Here is a 27,467-nt window from a genome sequence, read left to right as displayed (position 1 = left end):
AGCCATGTACTGATAGTACTCAACACACACATATTGCCAGTGATATATCTGACACAAGACCTGCGTGGTGGACAGACAAAACATAACAGGCACACCTCTGGCCATCATGTGGATAGGCCCACAGTTAAGAGCTATGCAGACAGACTGCATTCCATGTTAAATAAGTATGTACACACAAACCCTGTAATACTGGTGCTATACAATGCATATAACAACACTACTCACACTCTGTCTGTAGTTCTGGAACCTTATACAAATATGTAGCTGACCTGAGTCTGCAACTCCTCTGTAAGAGGTATTGCTACCTGCTGTCTGTAACACTGCTGCCCACACACAGGAAGGATGTCCACCATACTGGAATGTAAAGGGACCACACCCCCATGATGTAGGGATTTATAGTAGTGATTTGCCATGACAGTGGAAACTGGAAGTACTACACAGCATGCTGCATTCAGGTAGCAAGTGTCGGACACTGATTCATGCAGAGGGCATCACCTGATCATGTGTATCACCTACAAAATCCATGCTGCAATCTATTCAAAGCAACTCAATCCATATACTGGAGAGAGAATGAGATAGAGAGAGCGAGTGAAAGAAAAAGAAAGGAAGGAAGGAAGGAAGAAAGAAAGACAGAAAGAAAGACAGAAAGAAAGACAGAAAGAAAGAAAGACAGAAAGAAAGACAGAAAGAAAGAAAGACAGAAAGACAGAAAGACAGAAAGACAGAAAGACAGAAAGACAGAAAGAAAGAAAGAAAGAAAGAAAGAAAGAAAGAAAGAAAGAAAGCTAAAGGCAAGGGCAAATGAAAAAAAAAACATCACAAAAAAAAAATCCAACCAAACTATCCAGAACAGACATCATCCCACAACAGGTATGTGAAGTATATATGCATGTAATCGATTGTAGTACATGGTCCATAATAATGGGATAGATAATGTGGAATGATTTATATGTGCCATCAGGTGTTGTTGTAATGATGTCCAGCTGAACAACTGCTATGCACAATAGTGTTTGTCCCTGTGGGTAGTGGGCCATACCTGTCAACTGTGCAGAGCAGCACTGACTGACAAGATGTAAGCCATCATAGTGTGTGTTGTGTAATGGAAAACATGTATATTACTGTGGCCAAAAGCTGGTGGTGGAAGTAATGCCATAATGATGGACACGTGGGTTCCAGAGCCCACCACTTGCAGGACACTCAAGTTAACATGTAATGTAGCATGCTGAAATGCCATAGGTTTATAATAGGCTTACCTGCAATCTGTCGCTATATATACCCCTTAATGTTAGTTTGTGTCCATATGTGGCATCTGTCTGTGTTGTAGCAAGGCAGGACTGTGCAGCTGTGCAGGAAAGAGAGTTAGAGATTGTGAACCTGATGTCTGAATGTACCCCATATATAAATATATATATATATATATATATATATATATATATATATATATATATATATATATATATATATATATATATATATATATATATATATATATATATATATATATATATATATATATATATATATATATGTGTATATGTGTGCCCCTCCACACCCCGTTAACCATATATACTAACTCCAGGGTTGCACTACATTGGGAAAGCGGACAAATCCGTGTTATTTGCCTTAAATTCCTGCAAGTACTAGTTGTCAGTGAAATGTGTTTCAATTAAATGGTCTGTCAGTGAAATGAAGATAACCCATATACATGTATGTCTACAGATCTACAGACACCTACATCAACATATATATATATATATACGACATAATATATATCTACAGATATATAGAGATGGTTTACTATCAAAATGTTGAAATTCATTCGGTCTAACATTCATATGATCGACCCATATGTTCGACACATGAATATTAAGTAGTTCATTTGGTCGACAGAAAGTGCATGCAAATTACCTGTCAACATTATGTTGCAAACAGGGCAAAGGTTTTCCCTTGTCTGCACTGTTGTGCAATCTCGGAGTTGTAATATATAAGTAGCAGGGTGTGTGGGGGGCCCAGTTAGTGTTAGTTTGTAGGTGTTTTTGACCATTGAAATTTAGACATTTTTTTTCGGTATTTTGAACATTTGGTATAATGAACGCCGACCATGTGAATTTCAACATTTTGATCGTAAACCTATATATATATATATATATATATATATATATATATATATATATATATATATATATATATACATATGTTTATGTCTACATATATACAAACACACACATGCATATGTATATAAACAGATGTCCCTTATATCTGCATCACAGTGTTGCATGTTGTGTGTGAGGGAACATCACACATATCAATACACACATATATATACAGCAGTAAGTGTGTGCAACATGGACAGTTACTTCACGTGTGAACCCCTTATTGGGACCACATTGCCCTTGTCTGTGAAGGTGGGATTGGGAATTTGGGGAAGAATAGCAGGTATATTTGTGGAGGTGGGTTGGGTTGGTAGATAGAGAAGATAGCCTACATATGACACATGTGGTGGGTAAACACCGTGTATGGTGAGTGTCGTCTGTGATGTGGAAGCCCCATGAGCCCCAGTATGGAAACAATGGGAACAAGACCCTCACCCATTGCTAGTCACAACAGCAGCTTCACTGCCCTGAAGGTGCTTGGGCTGGAGGCTGAGCAGGAGGAGCATGTGGATCCTGTGATTGTGTACTGAGGGCCTCAAGGTGTTGTAGCACATTCCCCAAGTCTCTGTGGAGCTCCCTATGCACCAGACCATGGACCTGACCATGCCTGTGTGTGCCCCTGGGGGGGCACCATCCCCTGAGGTGTTCCACCTGAAGGTAGTGCAGGACCAGTATATGAGGAGGCCCCAGGGTGGGTCCGACATGTGTTGTGGCTTGGTAACATGGCCAGATGAGGTGGGAGAGGTGGTTCTGATGGCAACTTTTCCCTAAACATGCTATAGTGTCACTGTTATAGAACATATGTGGGTAGCAATAGTCCACACATTCCTGGATCATGTCCAACAGCATGCATAGATATCCCTAATAACACATAACAACAGATGTGCAGCCATCACATAGCAAACAGACCACATGCATCTATGGCACCATAGTGGCCCTTACAATGGCATGCAGGTCACATTATCCGTAACAGGCCAGCAATGATAGTGTCCCCACAGAGAACATGGCTACAAACACATAGCACAAAGTGTGGTACAATACAATATATGTCCCAATGGTAAGTAAGCTGTAGCCATACCTACTGAGTTGTATGAACAGTTTTTTGTCACAGATATGGTGGGGGGAGACAGAGATGTGTATTATGAACTATGGTAACCTTGCTGTATGAGTTGCTCAGACCTGTTTCCATCTTTATGTCTTCAGGCAAGATGTCACAAGGCAGACTACCTGCCTATTCAGCAGACGAAAATGAGGTCATCATCACACACCTGGTACAGCACTACCAGATGCTTTTTGGCAGAACAGCCCATGAGCAGCAGGAGCGGACCACCCTGTGGCATGATCTAGTCCACAGGGTCAATGATATTGGCCTGCATAACCACAGTCATGAGCAAGTCCGGCATCACTGCAGCGACCTGCTTTGCAATGCCTGTTGGAATGCTGCTGCAGTCCGGGGGATCACCTTGCAATGGGGGGGGGTCATGCCACCCATCCCCCCTGACACATGTTGAATAGCTCCTCACCAGCCTCGTGGCACCTGCCTGCCTGCACACACAACTGGTGGAGAGTATAGTGGAGGTGGGTGCTACCCACACACCAGCAGAGGAGCATGTAGGTAAGGCCACAGGGCACATCAGTAGACCACTGTTGCATTTCCATCCGCATCTGTACAGGTAGATCATGCATATGTGAGATGACATATATATATATATATATATATATATATATATATATATATATATATATATATATATATATAGTCTGTTGCTGCATAGTAGTAATAAACAGATGTGCATAAGCTGTAGTATTGTGGACTTTACTGTTCATTGTACTGTAATGCTGCACCTGCCCTGTACCAATGCCACAGCTGTGGTTACTGACATCACATCTCTCACAAACTTATGTAGGTTCCTCTGGTATACCTCCAAGGCAGAAGCCTGTAGCTGGTGAGTATGGTTTATGTACATGCTTGCCAATACATCTGTCATGTTATGGCTATGGTATATTCCATACACAAATCTAACACACCTACCCTTAATGCATGCCATACATGTTCACGTATTATTGCTCTTAATTGCACTGCATCACAGTAGTGACCATGATGGTGTATCTGAAGGGTATGTCAGACACTTGCAATATAACTAACATCCTGTCATTGCAAAATGTGTCCACAGAGATGAACATAATGATGGTACAAATGGCCTACAGTAGGGACATGTGTGAAACATCACCCTTATACAGTGCTACAACAGTGTATATACCAATATTACAATGGCAACTGTTACATATCTACACTATGGCATATCATAATACTGTGGTCCACAACCCTTAAAACCTGCAATGTTGTCCCAACATGAGCAATGAGTGTGTAATATGGAATCGTAGGTTAGGGCAGCAAATATGGGGAATACATACCTTCACAAACACTGGAAGCATATGTTTACACACAGTCCAGATAAAATGTAATGGAAGCAGCTGTTGAGTTACTGACTGCATGCATTTTTCATGGAAATGCACCTTTCAGCAAGTACACAATGTCACATCACATATTGGTCTGCTGTTCAGGATGTCTGGCCATCAAATGTGCACACTTATCTGCAACAGAGGCAGCCATGGCTTGCACACATCTTACATGATGTGGCATGGGCCCCATACCCAACAGGTAGCACCCATGAGCTGGACATGCAGCTATACCTCACCATTGCATATACCATGGCAAACAGTGCAAACAGTAATTTATGTGGCAAGGATGTATGGGACAGGAATGATGTAGGAAATAAACAGATGGCCTTCAAAGACAGATGATGTCACATGTAGCAAACTGGTCATGTGGGCTGCCTAGTAACATGCCACAACACTGAGGGGATGTTAGGAATGTCTAGCAAGTACTGGCTGTGCATACCCATGTCAACAATTGCCTGGGCTCTGCAAATGTGTGGCCTATGGGTTAGGGTAACCAAATGTGACAGTTGTACCACAGGAAACATCAGCCAAGCCTCTTTACATGTAGTGTATGCATAACAGAAGAGGTCCCCAAAATTCATGCTTTGCAATGTGTACTGGTGTATCATGACCACATTGGAAACCTACAGACAGTATAATGTAAGATACATGTGCTTCACAACCAATGGCTCACCCCACCTCAGGCCCACCATTCCCAATTGTACACATGTATGTTTGCCACTCATTAGCTGGGACTAGGCTGTTACATGTGGTGTTCAGTGTTTGGGAGACTGCAAACTTACACACATGTGTAGGCCATAGTTGTCAAGCATCTGCAAAAAGGCTGAAGGTAGGGAGGGGGTGTCATCAGGACACACCAGTGCACTGCAGCAGGGATCCTAAGGATGCTATGGATGGCTGTATCTGTACACAGTCAGGGTCAGCAACTGTGGCAGACATAACTGTGACTCCACAGCTATAGTGATGGCATTGTGTGAACTCCAAGGGATGAGCACATGAGTTGACCTCGCACTCATGCAGAGTTGGGGGACATGTGTAGGGCAGACTGACCATACACTGGCAAATGCAGATGGCCCATGCTAGTATACCCCTGCCAGGAATAGTGACTGCTGTAGTACACATAACAGAAGGTGCTACAAACCATCATGATAAGGGTGTGCACACATATGCATCCACAAAGTGTATGTATCTCAATCAGCATCAGCACAACTAACACATTTGTTTGACACTGGATTTGATTGTACTGGAAATATATCATGTATCAGGCTCATGTCATGTTAACATATGCAGTGATGTGGTCCCATGGCATATCAAGGAAGAGGATATCATATCAATAAGGGTGTGTACACTTTAGACATGGTAAGGTTTGATGGTTGTCAGTGTAATAGTATCGTATTGGTCATACATGCACCACTGATGTTGACATCTGTAAATCAAACATCAGGCATTCACAAATGACATCTGTCCACATATCATCCCAGGTATGTGTCAGATAAACACATAGGGGCTGTGAGCATTAGAGCAGATATAACTGACACAGTAATACACATTTAGCAATGGTGTGTACACCTGTGAGGTATGATGCACAGTACATGGCAGGGTGCAGAACAGGTGCACAGCAATGCCGTGTACATGGGTGCAGTGTTTTCCAGGGAAAGGGGCATCACCTACTAACACAGCACATGCATCACACACATGTATATTGTTGCTAGCATGGTTTGACTATAGCTATACTACATGTTGTTGAGTAACATATGTTATCATGTTGACAGATGGGTAATGGGAGGTCTGTGTGTACTATCTTTGTGCAACCTCATCTGTAGGTGGGTGTGTGTGTGGAGGGGGGTTATTTTGTCTGTATGTGCAATCTGGCGGAGTGGAGGGGGGTTGATGCATGTAGGATGTGTGTGTGCATGTCGATGTGTGTCTGTGTGGGTGTCCATGTATGCATATGTGTGATTGCAGGCTTGTTCAAATGTCAGTACTTCCCTTTGGAATCATGCAGTACATGGACATGGACTTACACATGAGACACCAGGAATACTTGTCTGATATGTTATCTCAGGACAGCTGATAGTATAATAAGGACTGTAGCATGAAACATGCATTGGGAGGGAAACTAGACAACAGGTATACTGTTAAAATTGCAATCAGCAGAAAGGTGAACGACTACCCACATATGCAGCATAACAAATGCATTGGGGAATTACTAGACAACACAAAGGACTGTATCCATATATTACTGTTGTCCACATAATAAGTTGATTGAGCAACAGATCTTGCATCTACTGAGCAATAGTTACGTATGACACTCTAGTGCATAACATTATTGAGTTAGTGTAGTAGCCCCTAACATATGGGGGCCATGCTTACGATGTCCGGACATACCCAGGGTGAAAACTGGATGACAGCAGTGAGTCCTTGTAAAACTTCCTCCAATCAAGTCTAAGAGCTAATGGAGTAACAGGTCATGTGTTGTGATCACTTGTCTAGGTAGTTAGAAGATTGATACATTAATGAATGCTATTAATGAGTGGACGTTTCCAAGTGTGATGCAGGATGGGGAACTTACGTGAATAAACTTGGGGCAGTCTGTAAACTCAGGGACAGTTAGGTCTTACAGTGGAAATTCAGTGTGTGTGTGTGTGTGTGTGTGTGTGTGTGTGTGTGTGTGTGTGTGTGTGTGCGTGCGTATGTGTGTACTGTTATGCAATCTCGTACAGGCCTTAAAGTGCATTTCTTGTTTTCTCCTCACAGGTGGTGAGGTAGGTCAGGGTCCCTCCTGCATGCAATCTGATGTTGGTGTCCATACAGACACCGTAAATGATGATAGGTGTGTTGAGGCACAGGCGGAGATGTCAGAGGCCGAAATTGTGCCATCGTTTGACATCCCCCTGTTATCCACCCCATCCACACACACAGTCACAGTGCCTACGGTTGGTGGCAGTGCACAGGAGAGTGCGGTATCTATGGCTGCTGTGTCTGTGGTTGGAGGTGGTGAACTGCACACCCTGCCAGGTATGGTCTGCAGCTGTCCAAGAAACACCTGTATAGGGCAGCCACATGTGAGAACTGTGTGCATGCATACCCACACACTATACAAACACAACTAGGGCAATCCCACACCTACACACATCACATCACCATGCCCATATCAGCAACTTACACCACTCACCCACACACATGGTGTCAAATGTATGGCCCACCCTAGGTCTCTGGCAAACCAACAACACACCCTGTGCATATGATGATACCTGTGCCACATCCCTGTCATCCATAACATTGATGCAGGGACAGTCTAATATGGTTGTGATGCACAGGGTGACTGCATTGCAGTGTACCAATGTACTGCTGTGTAACATGTTGTCAGCAATAATGTTTAATGCTTACATGTAGGTAGTGTAGCTGTCCAGCTGTGATGCATTATAGCTGTTAGTAACACTGAGTGACTGTGGTCTCCATAATGTTATCCATTTGTGTTGTAGGTGTACATGTGTCAGCAGGAGGATGTCTTCTGTCATATCTCACAAGGGGTATGGCACTGAGGTGACACCATGGTTGTGCCATATCCTGGGTACAGTTGAACACATGTCATAGGTCTGTATAACAGTTACTGGCTGTGCCACATGGACAGGTGACCCCCTGGGACATTTATATTCAGCAACCTGAAGTAGATCCCTTCACATACACACACACACACACACACACACACACACACACACACACACACACTTACTTGGCAACACTGGGACTAGACCACTACCTAGCTATGTAGTGCTACTGATGTGTGTGGCTTTAAATGCACACACCACACAGCATTTAGGATGAGGTGTGTTCCAGGTTACATGTTACATGCAGAACATCCCCAGGCATGTACAGTATGGTAATGAGGGATGTAATGGTTGTATATGGACAATACATAGTGTGACATACTATACACATTAACAGACACATAGGCAGACACACATCCGAGAGACCTGGACCTATCAGTGCTAACTACCTTATCAGTGTGTCCATTGTGTAACAGGTAGGCTGCACACAGCACATGGATAACTGGGCTCTGATTGTGTTATCTGTTACCTGTATGGTTGACGGTGACAGTGGTCAGCATACAGTGGTACATGGGACATGTACCAGGTGTACCATGGTGTAATGACAGTGTACACAGCACCCACTGTGGATATTGTACGCAATGGAACCCATGATGACACTCTTACATACCCACCATCCATACCTCTCAACCTGGAAACATCAAAAATCTGGACAAGGCCCATGAAAAATAGGTACAAATCTGTATGCTGATTAACATCTAATTTTCATACATAATTATGTAACCCCACCCACTCCATTGGAATTGTGGGATACCAACTTTCAAACACAAACTGAAGAACAGACAACCAAACTATGGCACTGCACCAGAGGTCCCTGCAGCCATTCTAATGTCCCATTACCTGGTGATTTCTCCCCATTTACCATAAACACTAATGTATGCATACTGCTTTACTTCTACAATGATTACTTGGATTTTATTTTTACATTTCGCAGTACAGCAATGCACAAAACAGTAACAGACATCTACTAAACAAAGCAATACTGTCTCACAATGAAAATAGACTTGGCATTACAACTTCTCTGCCCTTGAAACTCACATTCCTTGAAGTAGCATTGAAACCCGCACACCACATCCAAAGAAAATGCATCTGGCCAGTGGTGGATAAAGATTACCTTTGGGCTGTTTTCAAATCATTGGCCCCTTGCACACAAAACACGAAACATATATGTGTTCTATTCTTTGATACACCTTCCTGAATTTATTAACTTATATTCCTTGTATAATACAGCACAGTTGTTAGACATAGCACATTTTACATTTATTGTTTGAACATTTTTCCAGTAGGCTGTACTATAGGCAATGAAACAAAATGCATGAACCAGTAATGACAAAACTGCCCAATTCAGAACATTTCCATCATAAAAGTCTACTTCCACACCCACACTATAAATAGAATGACAGTAGTGTGAGCCATAGGATTAGGCATCTTCTCACACTTATTTTCAACTTCAGTTTTTTTTTTTTTGGGGGGGGGGCAAAATGTCAAAAACCAGGGACACAGTTCAAACATTGCTTGTATAATTTTGGAAAGTTGCTAGAATAAAATGTGCTACCACCATGCATGTCACTGGCAAGTCTTGAACCCAGAATCCTATGCAATAGGGTTAGAGCAACATACCACTATGCCAAATCAGCAGTTTCCTGAAAAAAAGGAAGACTGAAACTTAATGGCTATCATTTAGTGAATTTAGTTCTCACTGCTCAACATAGCTCTCAACCTCATAGCACAAAAAACCTGGACAAACAATGCCAATAATGAGGGAATACAAATTCAGTTCTCACTTCTCACCATAGCTCTCAACTCTTAGAACAAAAAACCTGGACAAAGCTCACAAGTGGTGGTGGCTAGGGACTTACCAGGGACACATTTTAAATACTGCTTGTATAGTTTTGGAAAGTTGCTAAAATAAAATGTTGTTACTACCATGCATTTCACTGGCAAGCCTTGAACCCAGGACCCTATGCACATCAGTCAGAGCAACATATACTATGCCAAACCAACAGTCCCCTAAAAAATAGGAAGACTGAAACTTAATGGCTATAATGTAGTGAATTCAGTTCTCACTTCTCACCATAGCTCTTATTCTTCTTCTTCTTCTTTCGGCTTTTTCCAGTTAGGGGTCGCCACAGCGGATCACCTGTCCACTCATGATTGGTAGTGGAGTTTTACACTGTCGAGTTGCCAGCCCAGCACCCAACCTTCCACAGAAGGCACACACACGCAGACACCTAGGGCCAATTTAGAGTGTCCAATCCACCTACAGCATGTCTTTAGGATGTGGGAGGAAACTGGAGCATGTGGAGGAAACCCACATGACCACGGGGAGGACATGCAGACTCCACACAGAAGGCACCCCAGCTGAGGATCGAACCAGAGAGCCTCTTGCTGTGAGGTGGCAATGCTAACCGCTGCACCACTGTGGCCGCCCATACTTCTCACCATAGCTCTCAGCCTCTCAAATTCAGTTCTTACTCACAATAGCTCTCAACTCTTAGCACAGAAAATCTAGACAAAGCTCAGCAATGGTGGTGGTGGTTAGTGACTGTAGGCTCTTTTTACTCTGTACCAAAGGTACAGGGTTTGAGCCTGAATACCTCTAGCCACACATACACACACAAACACACACACACACACACACACACACACACACACACACACACACACAGTGCTGGCCTGGTAAATAATTTATTTATTTATTTATTTATTTTATTTAACATTTGTTGACTGGGAATGTCCGACTAGGTTCCATAGAGCCTGTTTTCAGCGGAGGCCCTGGGAGAAATGCTCCAGATGCATGTCTTGGGAATGTGGGAGGAAACCGGAGTACCCAGAGGAAACCCACGCGAACACAGGGAGAACATGCAAACTCCACACAGAAGGCTCCCCAGCTGAGAATCGAACCAGAGAACCTCTTGCTGTGAGGCGACAATGTTAACCACTGCACCACTGTGCCGCCCAATGAGAGAATACAAATTCAGTTCTCACTTCTCACCATAGCTCTCAACTCTTAGAACAAAAAATAAAAATTAACATCCAAACGCACTTCAAAATAATGAAATCCAAATGCTGCTAATAACATAACTTACAAGCATGCCCAGCCTGCTCTTAAATGCACTTCACAATAACAATAAAGAAATCCAAATGCTGCTAAATAATGAAATCAAAATGCTGCTAAATAATGAAATCCAAATGCTGCTAATAACATAACTTACTAGCATGCCCGGACCGCTCTTAAACGCACTTCACAATAATTCCAAATGAGCATTCCCTGAGCTGCTAAATAATCCAAAAGAGAAGGTAATCCAAATGAGTGCTGCTGTTCCCGCTTGCATAAATGATGACGTGAGCTGAAGGAGCTCATTTCTGACTGGCTGATAGCCCTGATGGAGCTGATGTCATCATGCACATGATGATGTCAGCTCCGACAGTGAGATATTTGAAATAGTTAAAGAAATCAAAAGAAAAAAAATCGGAAATGAAGGGGTACCACTCGGGAATTGTGGCACCCCTTCATTTGGACCCCAAAATTCGGTAAAAACTGAGAAATTCAGTATGGCTGAAAGGTATGCCACCATCACACATTGACCAGGACTGCAATACAACCCATTGTCCATCCCAACAGTGGTACTACAGGGATATGCATCGAATGCACATGCCACAGGCATAGTAGGGTGATGTATTGTCCTGCCTCTCCTATGGGCAGCAACATCACTATCCATTATACTGTGTGGCAATACATATTGTAATAGGAGTATGTGGCCTCAAAATGCTGTACCCTACAGATATACACACATGCACACATACACACACTTGCCAGAACACAGTGGGTATCCCATGCCTATCAACCCATTTGTACAACAGTGTTGTGCTGGTACTGCAAGGCTCAGGTAGCCTTTAGGGAAAGGAGCATAACAGGGTACATGTAATGTCCAGTACAGCAGCCGCCACATCTAACTATGGTAATGGGTGTTGTGGTGGGTGTGAAGGGCCTCATGGTATTCCAACTACAGGTGTGCTAACACACAGACACTGATATCCTCAGTAATGCACACTTACACATTTGTCAGAAATGGGGTGCATCGCTGCAGGTGGTCATAGGTGTGTACCTGACTATTGCCCATGGAGAGATGGGAAGTGTAGGGGATGTGTGTACAGTGGTATCATGCCACCTGCCATGTATCTGCTGGCAATCTATCTACAGACACCACTGTGGTGATGCTCAGGGTGAGAGTGACATGCATCAGCCAATCCTCTGGATGCTTCCTGCAAATGGCTGGTGAGGTGAACCACTTGACATGTATGCAACATGTATTACAAAACATGGTTAGTGTCTGTGTTGGAAACCTGTACCCAAGCATGTTCTGTTGACTGTGGTAGTGTAGTGGAGGTACCCATGGAATGTGGTGCATGCAGGGTGTTGTGTCCTATCTGTGTCAGCTATAACATAGCTGGGTAGACATGTCAGTGTCAATCAAACATAGGTCACCTGTATGCATTCAAGCTGGATACCTGACAGCTGCACATTTGTACAGGGACTGACAGATATAAGCTTGCCAACTAGCTATGCAGTAGGATGAATGTGTCGACAAATAGATGTCCGACACCAATATGTATGCCATTACTACATGTTGGCAGCCCTCATTGACATGTGCTATACAGGCAGTAGTCTACAGTTAATTTCCACATGTCAGATCATTATCCAGTAGAAAATATATACTGTGACACAGCTCACACACCAGGAACATGACAGTGAGGACTCAGAGTACATCTATGCATGCAAAGGGTGCTTGTTGCCAGTACTACAATTAGCAATCTTCTCTTGCTTGGCAAAGCACTGTCAATAGTAGTAATGGCATGATACACTACATGCCAGTGTGATGGCACATAACCTGGGATACTACCCTTGTATGTGGCACATTCAAATGGATAAGAATGTTGTACAGGTCATATATACTCAAGTGTCTCAAACATGACACTCACACACCTTGCTACTGTACTGACAGCACATAGACGTATGTTATGTACATGACATCACATAAACCTATTATAGATGTCATTACCCTGCTATGTTATCAGACTGGGATGTGAGCACAGGTTATCAGGGCTGAGCCATGCTTAGCAAGTGTCAGCATTGCTGCAATATAACATCCAAACAGATTTGCACACTGGTAAGCGAAGCCTTCACGGTGTAAGCGCCTGTATGTTTAACCATACATTAGCACTGCTTAGCTTCACGCAAACCCACACAAACTCACTTAAAGCTGCTCAAAACTGCCTTAACCACTCTGTATCCAACAGCCCTTGTTCGACCCAGCAACAAAATAGACAGCCCTTCCAGGTCTTGAAGCCAGGAGCCTGTACACTATAGTCACAACAGATAATCATTTCATCATGACAGCTGTGAAAACAGATGGTGTATTTCCAATACATATGTCAGTAGACATATTGAATAGTATTGAACAATCAATGTGATTTTTACAATTGTATAGTATGTTAGTGATATTACTGTTGCATCAAATATTTTGTTATATCTAAATACTTAAATTTCAGATACATACAGTGTGATACATCTGGGAAGGTATACACAGCAGTAATATTTACACATGACAAGGATATGGATATATACATATACATATGTAGATATATGTCTACATGTACATACACATATATATTCATATATATGTATTTATACACATCTGTATAGTACATCATATATATGGCCATTTATAGATCTCGCTGTATATATATATATATATATATATATATACATCATATATGTACATATATGTCTATTGATGTCGATATATATGTAGATATGTATAACTATATGTGTGTGTATATATATATATATATATATATATATATATATATATATATATATAATATACAGATATATCTATTTATGTTGATATATATGTAGATATCTATAACTATATGTGCATATATATATATATATATATATATATATATCTGTATATGTGTATACATAAAACACGCTAAACTGTACTGCTGATCTAACCAGCATATCCTATAACTGAAAAGTTCATCTCTACTTGATTCCCAAGTAGACTATTCTCTATCTGTAAAGCCTAGCACTTACTCCTACAGTACTTGCACCTTGATAAAGCACTCTTATTATAGATAGTACCCCACCAGCCTAAAACCCACTTCCCCCGGAGTCCTTTGAAAGTTCTTTATCTACTACTTCTAGTATGTCGAGGGATCAGTTGCTAGTGTTCTCTCCAGCTCAACTGGTGAACCTGGGAATATTGAGGCAATGTTACAATTGCCTCATGTACACAGACAATCCTCTCCTTCTCCCACAAAACACAAATACATGCGAGATGCAACTATACGGCCAAACTGGAGGCTGAGCTCTCTCAACATAGGACTGGCAAGACCAGACAGGAGGAGAAGGTAACCACACACAATACATACCCAGTCACACATGGTACCATCACAACTTCAAATCATACACATACTCACACAAAGACATACTCAGAGGCTCTGATCAAAATTTACCAAAACAGCAGAGGCCACCAAAGCAGACACCCAAACAACTACCACCTCATGACCCAACACATGCAACACATAGACCACACAGTCAGAGTGTCAAACAGTCACAGCCCTTAAGGCCAAACAAAATGCCAGACACACTTGTCATTGGTGATTCCATAGTCAGACACACTGACGTCCCGCTCACCAGACTGAGTAAGGAGAAGGTCACAGTAAGCTGCCTGTCGGGCACTAGAATCCGCCACATAACACAAGCACTCAGGTCTCTCAACAGCAGGTACAAGTACGACTCAGTCATTGTCCACGCTGGTGTCAATGACCTGAGATGTACCTCCTTGGACTACATGAAAAGGGACATCGAGGAGCTCTCTGATTATGTAGCCCAGGCAGGTATGACCCTGACCTTGAGCAGTATCCTACCTTCACCTAGAATGATGCCACAATACAGTGATAAGATGATCAGCTTTAATAATTGGCTTAAATTCTGGTGTCATTCAAAGGGGATCCAATGTCTGTCTGCCTGGGATGACATGCTGGACAAGCCACTGCTTAGCAAGGGGCGGCTTGCACCTGTCACCCTGGGCTTCCGGATATTGGCAAAGGCTCTTGCCACCCCATAGTGCCTTTTTAGGCAAGGCTCAAATTCTAAACCTACCACCCTAGAACACCAAAAAGGAAAAAACTAAGGGTAATGCTGCTCAATGCCAGAAGTCTCAATCTCAAGATGCACGCACTCGAGGCCCTTCTCAATATGGAGAACATCGATGTCTGTGCTGTGACAGAAACCTGGTTCAAGGCTCCTGAGCGCACCCCAGCACTAACAGGTTTCACCTCATATCATGCGTTCCGCCCCAAAATCCGGACAACACCAAGAAAGGAGGGGTGACCATATTCATAAAGGACACCCACACCTCAAGGTTGGTGGCAACGCATGCATCGGAGACCATCCAGGTGCAATTAACCATAGGCAAGACTGCTCTGCAATTTGTAGCATGTTACAGGCCACCCTCTCAAACTCAGGAACCTCACATGGCCTTCCTGAAAACATTGGAGGGGATAAATGTATCTCCAAACACCATCATACTAGGTGACTTCAACTACCCTAATATAGACTGGGAACACTACTCAAGCCCGAACACTCTAACCCAAAGATTCCTGGAGTTCATAAACTCAAATGCCATGGAACAACTAGTCACCATCCCCACAAGAGGTGAAAACATACTTGATCACATCATCACGAACATGGGATCAAAATGTTCAACACCGGAAGTATACCCCTCACTGGTGAGATCAGATCATAAACTAATCTCGCTGGAGGTCCTCATCCCGCCCCCACCTGAAACAAAAAGACCACAGTGAAAAACTTCTCAAAAGCCGATTTCACACTTCTAAAACTAGTGTGGTCTCCTTTAAGGCCCCTGAGCCAGTGGTAAACATTACTCAAACCGCTGAATCACTTACAAATGCCTTCTACCAGCACCTACAGGACTGCATGGATCAGGCAATCCCAAACAAAACTAAGACTCTCTGTACCAAAGGCAAGCGTCCAGTCTGGTGGACCCCAGCCATAAACAAGCTCTACAACAAAGGAGGAAGCTACTACAAGATAGAGCAAAATCCTTGAAAGTTAAGACACCTTTGATCATTATAAGTAAAAAACTTAGAGCTCTCATAAAATCATCAAGGCAAATTTTGAGAGAAAAATCGCCAAGGACTCTAAAGACAATCATAAGGCCTTCTTTAGCTATGTTAGAAACCTAGGAGGAAACTCCCAGATATGCTCAGAATTAGTTCAAAATGATGTGAAAATTACTGAACCTACACACATTGCTAACATACTGGCTGACAGGTTCAGTGCAAACTTCTCCCCCTCCCCAAAGGAGAGATATCTATTCCAGAGGATTGTAGCCCCCAAACATCTCCAACGCCCAGGTGAGAACTGCCCTCACTAAGGCAAAACACACAGCATCCATGGGACTGGATGGTGTCCCCGGCTGTGTGCTTCATGAACTCAACGAGGAATTAAACCCACAGTTAGGACAGCTGTTTAATCTTAGCCTCACCTCCGGATGCACCCAAGGAGTGGCGCCGGGCGACTGTGGTCCCACTTCATAAGGCGGTGCCTCCACAGACCCTGGAAATTACCGCCCCATTAGCTTGACAAGCCTTATCTGCAAAGCCATGGAGAGGATCATAATGGAACTCATAAATAAAGACATAGGGAACTTGCAGACTTTGGATCCAACCCAGTTTGGCTTTGTCAAAGGCAGATCCTGCCTCTTAAACTTGGTTGACTTTTGAGACAGTCACCAAGGCCATTGATGAGGAAAGGCAGTCCATACAGCCTACCTTGACCTGGCAAAGGCCTTCGACACAATACCCCACTCAGGTATCATCGAAAAACTCATCAGCTTGAATGTAAACCCATACATCACAAGATGGGTTGCAAACTGGCTAAGCGACAGAACCCACAGGGTCAGAGTTGCTGGAGCCATGTCAGACTCAAAGCCTGTCACAAGTGGTGTCCCACAGGGCTCAGTCCTGGGTCCACTCTTGTTCGGCATCTACTTTTCTGAAGTACAAGCAAACACAGGAGGGTTATGGCTGACAAAGTTTGCAGATGACTGCAAACTGGGCCATAGTCGAAAACACATCTGACACAGATATCCTCCAGAAGGGCCTCACAGAAATGGATAACTGGTGCCAGAGCCATGGCCTGAAGTTAAACGCCAAAAATGCATAGTCATACCCTTCGGAAAAACAAGGTTACCCCTAGCTACCATATAGATGGCAATCCACTGAGCACAGAAAAAGTCATCAGGGATCTGTGGACCCAAGTTGACAGTAGCCATTCGCTTGACACTCATGTTGCTAAAGTAGTTAGGAAAACCTTCTATATCCCACCTGATCATGAAGGGATTCACATCTAGATCAAGGGAGGTCATCGTCCCCTGTACTCATCACTCATTAGACCTATGATTGAGTACAATGCCCGTTCGAATGTATCTGACCAGACACCTGATGCAGCTTGAAAGGCCCCAAAGTTCCTCACCAAAAGGATAAAGGGTCTCAAAAATATGTCTTATGCTGCCCGACTGAAAGAACTCCAGCTCTATTCAGTCTCATACCGCTTGCTCAGAGGTGACCTGTGCCTGACATATAAGGCCATGTCAAACCCAGATTTGATGAATATGCTTCACCTCAAAAATCTAGATCCCTCAGAACCACAAGGGTGAGACTTAAACCTTGACACGGTTATAAATAGAATGTGCTGGAGGGACAGATTCATCACCCAGAGACTCCTATGCTGTGGAACAAAATCCCGGTACATGTGAGGCAGAGCACCTCGCTGGCCTTGTTCAAGAGGAATCTTGACCAATGGATGGGAGATCGCAGATATACCCCAGGGATTACTTCAGTGTCACTGCTTGACAGAGGCACAGAAAAATGATAGGCATAGTTTTTATTCAAACTAAAGGGGTGGTGAAAGCCACATAACTATGGGCTAGGCTTATAAATGCCCTTGGGCAGATAGCCTAGTATGAACCTATGAACCTATGAACCTATGTGTATATGTATATATATATATATATATATATATATATATATATATATATATATATATGTGTGTGTGTGTGTGTGTGTGTGTGTGTGTGTGTGTGTGTGTGTGTGTGTGTGATTGTCTATGTATATATGTGTATATATTATATATATATGTATATATATATATATATATATATATATATATATATATATATACATATACATATATGTATGTAGATATGTATATGTCCATATCTCTCTCTCTCTCTCTCTCTCTATATATATATATATATATATATATATATATATATATATATATATATATTTATATACATATATGTTTACCATATGTCCAGAACATGGAGTGGAGTCCTACCTCAGCACCAGTAGTCTCATAGTCTCAACATCTTAGTGCAGGTTATGTCATGTATGTATTGCAGGTATATATATCTGCTATTGACATGCATGCCATCGGTTACTGACAGATATCCTAAGGACATCATAGTACAGTACTACTGATAGCACAGTTATGATCCTGTGGACTACAGCAGAGATATGACCAATATATGTGGACAGTGTGGCACTCTTTCGTCAGTCCAGAGGTATACACAGATCCCCTTCATGCAAGACATGTGGACCAAGCCTGACAATGTGGATGTTAACAGCCATGTACATGGGTATATCACATAAATACTGGACTACATATGCCCACACAGTTTATGCATTCATACACTCCTGTCTGTCCTGGCACATAATAACTGGTAGTGCAAAGGTCACATGGCCACATACTTCCCAGTAGTTAGTGACATACATCTGTACAGAATCCCACTGCTTTGTCAGAAATACACAACAGTTATGGTGGTCTGACAGCAGTATGTCTTGCAAATATCTGGACATAACATCACACTGGGTAATTACACTTAGCTGCTAGGCATGTAACAAAGCACTGTGCAAACTACAGGCAGATTGGCACAACACTGGCCTACATGTTGTATGAGGTAATGCACATGTACCTGCAAATATAGCAGGCTCTACAGGCATGTCACAGCACAGAGTAACAGACACCTGTGTGAAAGTGCGTACCCACAACCAATGTGAACACAGCCACAGCCACATATGGTACACAAGCTTAATATTACACTATATGGACTGTCTGATCAACACTATCCTCATATGTGCCACTCACACACTAACCCTACATATACTGGGTCACAACACAGTGTGGTCCAATGCCTGTCTGTAGTATGGGACAAATGTGTGTTTGGCCCTACAAACATGTGAGCTGATAGGGTACCATACACCGGAGCAGCATGCAATATCAGATAGAACAGGACCAAGAACAATGACATCTACCACAGTCTGTACACAGGCCAAGGTACTTATTTGCAATGCACATACTGTCGACAATCACCATAAGTACATAGACCCCACTACTGTACACACAACCACAGTATGCCCAGGTTATGTCCTCAGAAATAACACCTACTGTACATAACATGTCTAGCAGTCTGATATCTGACTGGCTTATCAGATATGATGTCAATAAATAATGGTGTACAGAAATATGCACCTCTTACTGCATGACATATGTACAAAGGTTGACAGACTTGTGGCTGGAGCCACAAACACTGGGCCAATATCGGCATGTTGCTATGATACCCTCATACATTTACTGTTGTAACAGGGTATGTTGTGACATATGTCCTATGAGGGATATGAAGTCAGTAACTGTCATGGCTTTCACCATGTACTGCCTGCAATCCTCAGACTATGCTTCTGCAGTTCTAAGATAGGTGATCTGTGAGTAACACAAGAAACATAAGACTCCAAACACTGCCCAGTATGCAAATAACCCTACAGGTGGGAGTTTCTTCAAAGACAAAACACTGTCATGACAGGTATTAAATCATGTAGACCAGCCATATCCACACTAACCCTGTTAAACCAACATTACTCCAAATGCAGAAGAGCAACTTTTACATTCTGTAGTCATAACTGGAACCCCCCCCCCCGTTTGTTGGCCTGTCTCCACAGTGTATGTTGTTAGAGGTATATCCCAATACCATCTGTGATTCTGTTTGCCAAACATTGACATGAGGTCCTGCTCACAGTGAATGAAAAGACCCAACACCCACATGATGTTCTTAAGTATAGGAGTGTGTTTCCATGCAATTGGCTATGGGAATGTTACCACAGCTGTTCCACATGCAATCAGCTAATGGGGGACTACAATTCATGCAGAGGCCATCAGCTGATCATGAGCACCTGTATATATATATATATATATCCACCACTAAGTAAAGTACTCACTAGTAAGCCAGTCCACAGTAAAGAGAAAAAACAAGCAGTACACCAAGGCAGAAGAAGGTAAAAACTCCAAACCACAGTATTCACTTCAAGGTTTATTTGAGGAGGATCCCAAAAGTTAGCGCTTTCACGTTGATCCACAACGCTTCATCAGACTTCAATAAAAACTTGCCATCACTCCATATTTAAATAATGCTTACAATTAAGCAATCAAATAATGTTCCAATCAAGCATTTAAAGACATACAAACAATTATATGCAATAATGCATTTCTAAAAGACTTATTATATATATTTTTATTTTATTCTATATACATGATCAGCAACATCCATAGGTTATGCAACATCTACATAAAAATAACCCATGACTAGCATAAAGATCTACTGCTATTATACATGCGCTACATTCACATAGATTTAATATTTTAGAATGTGTTGTATGAGTTATACATATACATACAGATTTTTTAAGCCCCTAGTTTTTTGTTTTTTGCTTTTTGTACATATATATTTTCTCGTATACTTTTATACACATACATGGCTTTTAGGGTTTTATGCTAGTCATGGGTTATTTTTATGTAGATGTTGCATAACCTATGGATGTTGCTAATCATGTATATAGAATAAAAATAAAAATATATATAATAAGTCTTTTAGAAATGCATTATTGCATATAATTGTTTGTATGTCTTTAAATGCTTGATAGGAACATTATTTGATTGCTTAATTGTAAGCATTATTTAAATATGGAGTGATGGCAAGTTTTTATTGAAGTCTGATGAAGCGTTGTGGATCAACGTGAAAGCGCTAACTTTTGGGATCCTCCTCGAATAAACCTTGAAGTGAATACTGTGGTTTGGAGTTTTTACCTTCTTCTGCCTTGGTGTACTGCTTGTTTTTTCTCTTTACTGATCATGAGCATCACTTACAAATCACAGGTGTACTTCTCCACATTCACCAGAGAGGGAGTGAGAGAAGCAGGTAGAGACAAAGTAAGACAGGGAGGGGGTGGGAGAGTAAAACCTAAGCATGTTTGTGTCACACACTTACCAGTATGGGGTTTCAAACCCCTGCCTGACTATGTATTGCTATCACATATCTATGCAGTTATTGTATGCACCACAGAGCTTACAGGCTGGAGAGCTGTCCAACATTATATCTGATGGTGAGTTACATCTGCAGCAGTGATAAAGGATGGATAAGGTAGGTGTGGTACATGTGCCTGTCTACATGAACAGGTGTCAACATTGACACAGCCACACTCTGTCTGGGACTCACACACATTACCACAGTTGGCAGGGTCAGGATTAGACTTCCTAACTAGCTAGTTTGCCACAATACAGTAATACACAGGTATCACATGCACCACAGGTGTTATCAGAATGATATATGGGCAAAGGGTATGTGAAGGTGTCTGACATCAGAAGGCATGCTTCAGTAGGCCAGTAGGAGGTGTAGTGAGTGTGAATGGCATCCAAATCATTATACTCCACACGCACACAGACACAGGTTGCCAGTACTGACATGCATGGGTGCATTGATTCACAGGTGTGTAGTGGATGACTGTGCCAGAAGGCTGTACAAGGCTAGGTAAAGGGTATACCTTGGCATCAGGCCACATGAAAATGATCTGCAGTGTGGCTCAGGGTTGTAGTGTCTGGATTGGCCCACACAGTTGGGTATTGTATTCACCATCCAGTCATCTGGGTTACTATTGTGGGTGGCCAGTGCTGTGCAATGCTTGCCGTGTATGTGTTCTATAGTCCTTGACATGGGCGGTATCTGGGATGTGCACACATCCCACATGCATGTTCTGTGACATGTGGAAATGTACTTGGGGTGACTGGGGCATGTTGTGTACACAGATTATTATCATCAGATGTGCCATTCCTGGTCTCATGTGGTGGGAACTGGCAATGGATACCAGGTTGACCCTGCCCCTACACTGACAGCATGATACAGGTATTCCCTGGTGTCTGTGGCATCTGTCCATACAGGATATATATAAGGCATGGTATGTCCTTTGTGGGTTACATTTGCTGGCACTACAGTTGTTGCAGGCGTCCAGTGGGGAACATAGTGAAGGAGCACTGTATGCAATTATGTGCCTATTGTAGTGATGGGACAGGGTGCCATGCCCTCTGTAGTCTGCTGCAACCTCACCATGGTTACTATCTGTGGGCAATATGCAGTGAACAACCAACATAGTGGCTGTTGCCTATTCGAGTGTGTTTGTGTATGAGACATGGGTTGAGAGTGTTCTCTGGGTAATATAAGGGTTGCCTAAATTGTTCAGCAGGCCTTGATGTCACATGTAAGGGTATGGATTGCCAACTCCAGCCTCTCTGCTGTTTGACATCTGTTATCCTTATAAGGTGGACATTGTGACATATAATAGGCCTACCATATAAGAAATTTGCAAAACCCACTCCACAATGAGTCCAGTTGTCACACACTCACAGCCACCTCCACACAGGATATGAATGACAAACACACACACACACACACACACACACACACACACACACACACACACACACACACACACACACACACACACACACACACACACACACACACACACACCAAGTCTCACAGTTGCCATGTCTGAGATTGGAACTCCTAACTAATGAGTTTATCACACTACAGCATTACTCAGTAATAGGACGCACCCCAGAGATTACTGGGTTACTCCTTCCCCAAAGATGTATTTCACAGTGAATGACATCAGCAGGCTTGTCAAAGAAGGACAATGGAGGCTGTAGTGACTGTGAATGGCCTCAAAAGCATTACTCCCTACACAGGCATACAAACACCCACTCTTGCCATGTCTGGGAATAGAACTCCTACCTAAATAGTTTATCACACTACAGCATTATGCAGTTATAGGACATGCTATGGAGATTACGAGAGCACTCTTTCCCCAATGGTGAATGTCATCAACAGGCTTGCCAAAGAAGGGCAATGGAGGCTGTACTGACTGTGAATGGCCACAAAAGGCATTGTTCCCTACACAGACAAACAAACACACACACAAACATCCACACTTGCCATGTCCGGGAATAGAACTCCTACCTAACTAGTTTATCATACTAGAGCATTACGCAGTTATAGGACGTGCCATGGAGATTACTGGGCTACTCCTCCTCCAAAGGTGTATTTCAAACTGAATGACATCAGCAGACTTGCCAAAGAAGGGCAATGGAGGCTGTAGTGACTGTGAATGGCCTCAAAAGCATTGCTCCCTACACAGACAAACAAACTCATCCATCCACACTTGCCATGTCTGGCAATAGAACTCTTACCTAACTAGTTTATCATACTACAGCATTATGCAATTATAGGACACGCCACGAAGATTATTAGGCTACGTCTTCCCCAAAGGTGTCATTCAAAGTGAATGACATCAGCAGGTTTGCCAAAAAAGGGCAATGGAGGCTGTAGTGACTGTGAATGGCCTCAAAAGCATTGCTCCCTACACAGACAAACATCCACACTTGCAATGTCTGGAAATTGAACTTTTATCTAACTAGTACATCACACTACAGCATTACACACTTACAGGACATGCCACAGAGATTTCTGGGCTAGTCCTTCCCCAAAGGTGTATTTCAAAGTGAATGACATCATCAGGCATGCCAAAGTAGGGCATTTGAAATAGTAGTGAGTGTGACTGGCCTAAAAAGCATCAATCCCTACACAGACAAACACACAGTTGCCAAGTCTGGGATTAGAACTCCTACCTACCTAGTATATCACAATACAGCATTACCCAGTCATAAGATGCACCACAGAGATTAGTGGGTTACTCTTTCCCCAAAGGTGTATTTCAAAGTGAATGACATCAGCAAGTATGCCACAGTAGGGCATTTGAAATAGTAGTGAGTGTGACTGGCCTAAAAAACATTGATCCCTACACAGACAAACACACACACAGTTGTCACATTCAGGATTAGAACTCCTACCTAACTAGTACATCACACTACACAGTTATAGGACACACCACAGAGATTACGGTGCTACAACTTCCCCAAAGGTGTATTTCAATGTGAAGACATCAGCAGGCATGCCTTAGTAGGGCAATGGGGAGTGCAGTGTGTGTGCATGGGCCATAACCCATTCGTCTAGAGGCAGACACATAACACTCAGGCACACACAGGTTTATATTCCACAGTTATGTGTATACAACTGCTAGATGACTACTGACTTGTACAGTCATGTTACACAGTTGGCACAAGCACCACAGACACTATAGTGCTGAGGGATATCAGAGGCAAATGTCTACAGTGATTGACATTTGCACATCATGTGGTTTTAGCCAACTGGATGTGTGCTGGGTGGGACAGGCCTCATGATGGAAGGATCTTTGTCACTGTCACTCTATTCCACACATCCATGTATGTGTATCTTTGGCCTATTAGAGTGTGTTGCCCTTGGATATATGTGTGTATTCCTATCCAATGTGTGTGCAAAGCATGACTGGTGTGTACTGAGGAGTGTACTCGCTAACACTTGCGACTGTCAGATATGTATGGTCCACTGTTTTTGCCAGACATGGGCTTCATTTCTGTATGTGTGTGAGCATGCCCAGTATGACCTTTCAGTATTTTGTTGTCTGACATGGCCTTTATTTCTGTAAGTGTGGGAGCATGCCTGTATGACCTTCTGTATTGAATGTGTAAATTCATTCCAGGTAGATTGTACTACACTGCGGACTTTTGTGTTCCACACCAACAGCTAGCAAACTGTTTCTGCAGGATATCTGTAGATCAGTTGACAATATGGGGTCAAAATTGGCAAAGGATAGTGGGTTACTGTAGGTAATTGTGTCTGTGCTGCTTCTGCTACATGGTCCTGGTGTTAGCAGAGATATTCAGACATATGTACTGTTATACACTGTGATGTTTTATGTCATCAAGTAGTGTCAGGTATACATATTTGCTTGCAGTGATGTCCTGAGGAACACAGGGTGAATGTAGCTGTGTCCAGTGTTGTGGTCAGCAGCCTACATATTCTTGAGCAATCATGCCATTCTGGAGAGGAAGCTGCAGACACTTGCTGCTGGGTCTGTGTAAATGGTTCAGGACCTTAGTACAGTGGTAGCAGAGGATCCCATGTTTGTACATCCATCGACATGACAGTATGGCCCTATCCTGCTGTCGCCATACCTCAGAGATGTACAGATTCACACAGGTTACCCAGAGGCAGGGGTCATAATTCTGGACATTACCCCTTCACATTGTGGTTTACGAGCAGGTTTGTATCCACTTATTCTTGTGTTTGCAGACAGGGATAGTATGTGAGCATGGCTGAGGTTCGGACTTCACACACTCCATGCTGCTCATGCTCCCACCCCCCTCTATTATCCTTTTCCATACATTATGAAAACATTATCTGATATGTTCCCTATAGTTATCACTTCATCCCAGCAGTAATTTGGTGTTGGTCCACAGTTCATGCAGTAGGACATGGTGGACATGTTACTGTGATTTGTCCACATGGCCTTGCATTTGGGTTCTATGGACTGTGTTATGTAGTTATTTGGGAGTCCATGACATAACATACATTGGTGGTATGTGTGAGACACAGGCCTTTGGCAGAGGACTGTAGGCCCTTTGGTAGTGATGCAGGCCAGCTGTAGCAGGCCATTGCATTCTGTCACTCCTACAGTCCCAGACTGCAATAAATTATATTCCCCTGGGTTGACAGGGTAGGTGTGCAAGGTGTTCATGCCAATACTTTCTGTCAGTATTGATCCAGTGGTGTGGATGCTGGCAGGGTACTGCTTACAGCTAGGGACACACCTGCATGGGACACCTGCTCTGCATGCTGCATTCTTTCGCTATTGCCATAAACAGGTGGGGGTCATATTTTACTCATTCCCAACAGCAGGGATGAGACCAGAGAGGTACCTGTGGGTGGTGGGGTGAGCTGGGTGCATGTGTGCTATGGACACTACTTGCATCTGACTCACAGATATGCATGGGACATTCCACCTATGCTGGCTTGTGCAGGGACATTGTCTTTTACTCAATACATCATTTCTATGACCTTTGTGGTCTGCCAGTGTTTGGCCAGATGACATCGGTATTCCCTACTACAAGCCCAAATAACATGCTGCAAACCTATATGTAAAATTCAAAGGGTGTGTCCATTTGACAGTTACATATTATACACTATCTGTCTGGCGTACTTCCCCCTGTGTACTGCTTGTATATCTGAGCTGACATTCATGCCATGTCCATCTTTCAGATGGTGACACATATTACTTCCAAACATTTACAATGGCTTACTGCTGGAATGTGTTTTGCTGGGAAGCATTGTGTTTGACACTGCAGTTGTGAGAACTTGGCCCTGTCATCGTCAGTACTGGGCAATGGCCACCAGGACAAACCTCACCATACATACATACTGACCACTCTCACCCAATATACAACACACACCAACCTAATACACACAGACCTTCATATTGCACACATGCTGCAATCTATTCTGCTACCTTGGCCAGCTCAGGTAATCTGTGATCCACTGTTATTATACCTACACATACATGTTACTACATTTCTAAATAGGATTGGGGGGCACACCTGACTGTTACTACATTTCTACATAGGACTGGGGGGGCACACCTGATTGTTACTACATTTCTACATAGGATTGGGGGCACACCTGACTGTTACTACATTTCTACATAGGATTGTGGTGGGGGGCACACCTGACTGTTACTAAATTTCTACATAGGATTGGGGGGCACACCTGACTGTTACTACATTTCTACATAGGATTGTGGGGGCACACCTGACTGTTACTACATGTCTACATAGGATTGGGGGCACACCTGACTGTTACTACATTTCTACATAGGATTGGAG

The sequence above is a fragment of the Protopterus annectens genome, chromosome 13.part0 (assembly GCF_019279795.1).
Source record: "Protopterus annectens isolate FY-2018-M chromosome 13.part0, PAN1.0, whole genome shotgun sequence".
In the NCBI taxonomy this organism is placed as follows: Eukaryota; Metazoa; Chordata; order Ceratodontiformes; family Protopteridae; genus Protopterus; species Protopterus annectens.
The sequence above is the reverse complement of the archived record's forward strand: the minus strand, read 5'-3'. Positions refer to the sequence as shown.